Source organism: Rhincodon typus, chromosome 27 (genome assembly GCF_021869965.1).
Source record: "Rhincodon typus isolate 14 chromosome 27, sRhiTyp1.1, whole genome shotgun sequence".
Lineage (NCBI taxonomy): Eukaryota > Metazoa > Chordata > Chondrichthyes > Orectolobiformes > Rhincodontidae > Rhincodon > Rhincodon typus.
The window spans coordinates 24,505,876-24,511,915 of NC_063358.1; positions in this window are offsets into that span (position 1 = coordinate 24,505,876).

Sequence of the window (6,040 nt, forward strand, 5' to 3'; positions counted from 1 at the left end):
TCTGTTTCCACACTGCAGCTCTGAGATTATAATTGTGAATGCTAGAAATCTGAAATTTAAATGTAAATTGCTGGAGCAATTCAGCAGGTCTGGCAGCATCTTTTTTTAATTTATTCATTAACGGGATGAGGGCGTCGCTGGCTAGGCAGCATTAATTGCCCATCTCTAATTGCCCAGGGGGCAGTTGAGAGTCAACCACATTGCTGTGGGTCTGGAGTTACGTGTAGGCCAGACCAGGTATGGATGGCAGCTTCCTTCCCTAAAGGACATTAGTGAAGCAGATGGGTTTTTCCCGACAATCGACAATGGATTCACGGTCATCATTAGATTCTTAATTCCAGATATTTTATGGAATTCAAATTTTAAGATCTGCTGTGGTGAACCTAGGTCCCCAGACATTATCTGGGTCTCTGGATTAACGGTCTAGCGATAATACCACTAGGCCATCGCCTCCCCATTCTCTCTGTGGAGAGAAAGCAGAGTTAACATTTCAGGTCCAGTGACCCTTCTTCAAAACTCTTCACAGATACTGCCAGACCTGCTGAGTTTCTCCAGCAATTTCTGTACTTCTTTCAGCATATGAATATGTTCCACCAAGGCCTTGTTCAGTACACCTTGCAGAGATTGGAGAAATGCAAGAGCAAAAGACCCTAGTCACAATGTGGTATTGCAATATTGTCATCATCCTCTGATCTCGCCATTGTAAAAGTAGTTATAATGTAGTGTGTCAACATGCACAAAAACTAAGATGTTCAGGTTCTTTTAAAAGAACAACTGTGCCCAAACTGATATTCAAGGCATCCCCGAAATTGTAACAGTCTTTTAGATAATATTAACTATCATTGCATTGTGACGTGTAGAATTTTGCTGTATGGAAAAGGGTCATTTGGCCTAATTAATCTGCATCAGCTTCCATGCATCTCATTTGACTTCACTTTATTAACATATCCTCTTATTCTTTTCTCCCTCTCAGTAGTGTCATGTCACGTGAAATTGCTACATCATTCCATGGTGTCAATGTTTATTCAATATAAATTGAATCTCGATGATTTATGATCAATGATAAAAAGCAAGTGACAAAATTAATTCATAACCTTTGTAAAATAATGTAAATAATTGGATTATGTAGGTATGTAAAACAAGTAGCAAAAGATTGCACAGTGAAGCTATATTAAACTGTGTAATAGAAGGTTCTGGGGCAGTTAATAAAATGTTGAAAGCATCAGAATGAGAGCTTTATGAGGAAAATAGAATGTCATGGTGAATAAGTAAGTCAAGAGCAAAAACAGAAGTTGCTGGAAAAGCTCAGAAGGTCTGGCAGCATCTGTGGAGAAAAAAATTAGGAATAGGGTCCGGTGACCCTTCCACAGAACTGAAATGTTAACTCAGATTTTTTTTTTCTCCACAGACGCTGCCAGACCTGCTGAGTTTTTCCAGCAACTTCTGTTTTTGTTCCTGATTTACAGCATCCGCAGTTCTTTCGTTCTTTTTAAGTTAAGTTGAGAGCTAACAAGCTTTTGAAGTATTGCACAGTATTAATACTTATATTGACAGAATGGGCTTGAAACAGTTCAGATATATAGGAAGAGGATAACAGCATTCAGATCATAAATGAATGATTTAAAGCTGCCCTCACTTTGGAGCTGATGAGGAGGAAATCTGACTTGGAGCAACTACTCTGCAGAGCAGCAATTGTCAATTCTTACAGTCAGTGCAGACTTACTTGGACTATTCAAATAAAATGTTGATTGCGCATGCTGTTACATTGGCAATGGGTCAGCATTTTGGATTAAATTATATAGATGGTAAATGATTAATGTTTGCAACTGATAACAGTAAAGGAAATGCAATGTTATTTCCAAGGTGAACCTATCTTTCAGTTTAGCCAAAAATTCCTGCAGTTGCACTATCTTGGCATCTACTTATTTCCTGAGGGTTCCCAAGCATTTCACCTCTAATGCACCAGCAAGAAGTTGATGTGGTGTATTAATTACTCTATAAACAAAATGCATTCTGAATTTGTCTCTCACTAGTTTTAATTTCTTTTGTTGTTTTAGATTAGATTAGATTCCCTACAGTGTGGAAACAGGCCCTTCGACCCAACAAGTCCACACCAACCCTCAGAGCATCCCGCCCAGACGTATCCCCCCATAACCCACCTAACCTACACATCCCTGAACACTATGGGCAATTTAGCATGGCCAATCCACCTAGCCTGCACATCTTCAGACTGTGGGAGGAAACCAGAGCACCCGGAGGAAACTCGCGCAGACACGGGTAGAATGTGCAAACTCCACACAGACGGTCGCCTGAGGGTGGAATTGAACTCGGGTTCTTGGCACAGTGAGGCAGCACTGCTATCCACTGAGCCACCGTGTCTTCTGTTCTTGTAATTTAGGTTGAAGTGTGTTTCAAACTTACCTTTTCTAACCCTTTACTATCTTGTACCTTGAGAATCACCACTGTTCAAGGTTGAAAAGCTCAAATTTCTCAGGATCGGTTTGTGGCTTTTTTTCTCCAGCTTACTTATCAATCACAAGAACTGAATACGCTACTCAAAGTGCAGTTTGACTAGATTATTTTGTGGTTTGAAATTATTTCTTCCAATTAGTATACTGTCTTCGTTACATACTCCAGAATTTTCTTTGTTTGCTGCTGATTGATTTAACATATTAAGCATCAAGTCTGCTAAGACGTTCAATTTTACTTCAACCTCATCTTTAATAATTTTGGTGTTATTCATGAAGCATTTGTATCAATCTTCTTTTTCCTTCATGGAAAGCTTCGCACTTCTTAATAAAGAGCATGTTCATTGGCCTGCATAGTTTAACATTTGCCCAATTCCTTTTACATTTCTAAAACTGCTTATGAAATTGAACTAAATCTCTTAGTTTGATGTTTTGACCAGACCACGTTGGGTTTCAGACTGCAAATTGTTAAGGTAGATTACAAATAACAATGGTCCTGACACATGGTCCTGGAGCTGAGTGCTTGCTGCCACACTAACAAAACTCCTGTAAGAATCAAGTTTTACAATCACTTATCTGTTTCCACACTGCATCCTGAATCCCCAGAATAAAGACATTCCTTTTTAATTCTGTATTGGATTTATTATTTAAGTGACGTCTTATTAAAATAACCTCTAATTTTAGTCTCCCTTACAAATGGAAGGATCTCTCCCAAGTCTGCACTGTCAACTCCTTTCATAATCTTATAGGTCTCTATCTAGTCATCCCTTGAAATGCTTTCCTGACAAGTATAACTTCTCCTCTCTATTATTGTAGTAAATCTAGTTTCCATTTTCTTCAGTGTTTCAAAAATATTTTGTAATGTGGAGAGCAAAACACTGTACAATACTCTAACTGTAGTTTAACCAAGGTTCTATACGAATTTAACAATTTTTCTGCTTTTCAGTCCTGTCCTTCCAAAAACTAATCCCTATGCATTCCTTATGACTTTATTAACCTGCATTGCTACTTGATCATTTGTGTAGCTACACTCCTTCAGAACTCTGTATTCCTCAATAACATTTAGCCAGTTATTTTCCAAGGAGTATATGACATCCTTAACCTTCCTAACAAAATGTATGATCCTGACTTATCTACATTTTGAAGCATTTTTTGTTTCTTTTTCCCAGTTACTTGCCCTTTCTACAAATTCGTTGAAGTCTTCTGGCACCATCTGTTGAGAGAGAAACAAAGTTAATATTTTGAGTCCAGTATGACTCTCCTTCAAATGATTAGTCAGACATTTTGACCAACCTGTTTAGAGGTATTATTACATAACTCCATAACTCTGGACGCAAGCCTCCTGGCCCAGAGGTAGAGACACTACCACTGTTCTACAGGAGCCCTAATATTAGACTCAAAACATTAACTCTCCGCAGTTGCTGCCAGACAAATTTATCGAGCATTTTCTGTTTGCTTCCGATTTCCAGCATCTACAATATTATGCTTTTATTTGGAATCGACAGTACAATTTTAGAAGAATGAGGGTTATCTGTTAGAAACATGTAAAATCCAATGTGACTAGATGCAGGAAGAATTTTGCTGATGTTGGAGAAGTCCAGAACTAGGTGTCACAGTCTAAGAATAAAGGGTAAGTCATTCAGGACTGAGATGAGGAAGAGGTTCTTCGCTCAGTGTTGTCAACGTGTGGAATTCTCTGCCAGTTCGCTAGATTGTTCAGGAGGGATCTAGACGTGGCCCTTGCATCTAAATGGATCAAGGGGTATGGGGAGAAAGCAAGAGTGGGATACTGAAATTGCATGATCAGCCATTATCGTGTTGAATGGTGGTACAGGCTTAAAGGGCTGAATGGCCTACTTCACCTATTTTCCATGTCTAGAGTGCTCTTCCAAAGCCAATTATATTTATATAAAAGGTGAAAAGTGTAGGTCCAAGGAGCAGATGAGACTGCGCGGGGACCTCGCCTCGAGACCCCGCCAGGAGTCTGAGCTGGCTTCACCCTAGACATTGCCAGTGCCGCCCGAGGAAGGGAGGTAAAAAGAAAAGAAAAAAAAAAGCGACGTGAAAAGAGAGAGGAAAAAAGAAAAGAAATGGATGGAACAGCCGAGCTCCAGCTCTGGAGCCCAACAGCCGTATTCTCTACTTGGAGGGACTGTAATTCTGAACTTTTTATTTCTTTCTTTATTCTTCTAATTTATTCCTAAGATTTTGTACCTAAGAGCGCGAAGTGCTGTAATGCTGGACTTCTTATTTTCCTAATTTATTCCTAAGAATCTGTACCTAGGAATCTTTGTACCTAAGATGGTGTCATCAGTGGCAACTTTGTAAACTTTTCAGTGAGTATGTATGAAAATAAACTTAGTTGTAATTCTAATTTCCTTTTGTTTTTGCCAATCTCAGTAAGTAACACCGCTATACTTGTTTTTCCACATACTTCCCAACAAGAGTAGACTTCAGAAAGTGAATTTGTTAATTGGGTTAGTAGGCTTGGTTTTATAGGCCTTGTATTTTTAAGTTTTATTTCCTGATTTAAAAAGGTGCAGTGGCAACATGAAGAAAGGCTGTTAATTTTTTCAGGTTTGGACACAATTAAAAGCAGTTATGTAAACCGTTTGAAAGTTTAGTGCAGAGAGTGAATTATCACTATTCTACTTAGAAATAGAATACCCCATAAAGTGAATTAAATGTATTTGATTACATTTCTAATCTTGAATGCAACCCGTTTTCTGTAATAGTAGATGTTTTTAATCAGTAGCTCCAGACATGTTATGACACATCTCTGGAGCAGGTGGAATTTGAACCTGGGCCTTCTAGCAGCAGGTAAGAACTCCATCTGGTAATAGCAAGAGGTGTTTGTCACTGTCATATTTGAAGATTTTTAAAGGGGCACTTGTGGCTTAGGATAATGCCCCTAGTTTTCTGATTAACATTTGTTACTCAAGCAATACAGTAAGTGTTGATTTGTGAGAGAATTTGTCCATATTCACTGGCAAACACTATAAAAATAATGCGGCTTGTGAAAGATGTTGTATGCGAACAATACCAAAGGTGCACTTGGAGTGAGATTAGTGTAGTCAAGGCCTTGGGTTAAAGCTCTGTACTTCACTTTCATGAATGAAGAGCAAAGCAAGGTAGCATTGTGATATTGTCCTACAGGGCTGGTTACCTTGGCTTGATATAGCAAAACTGAAGTCAGTTAGAATCAGGAAGCAAATTATCCACTGATGTTTTAAAAAATAGCTATTATGTATTTGTGTCAAAAGAAATATTGTGAAATATAGATTGATAAGAGAATATCAAATGCAGTAATTAAGAATATTTCAAGTTGTTTTGCAAGTTCTATTAAGTGTTAACCCCTACAATTTACTAAGACTCTACTGTAAAGATCCAGGAAAATCTTGATAATTGGTAAGGAGCTGATTGAAGGATAGATAAAACAATGGATATATTTTGTAGGAGCTGATTCAAGATGGGGGAGCCCAATAAGAGGGATACTTCATGGTTTTGTGTTGAAACCACAATTATTTTAAGTTTGCATGAATGACTTGAATTCTGAATCAAAGCAAATTGAT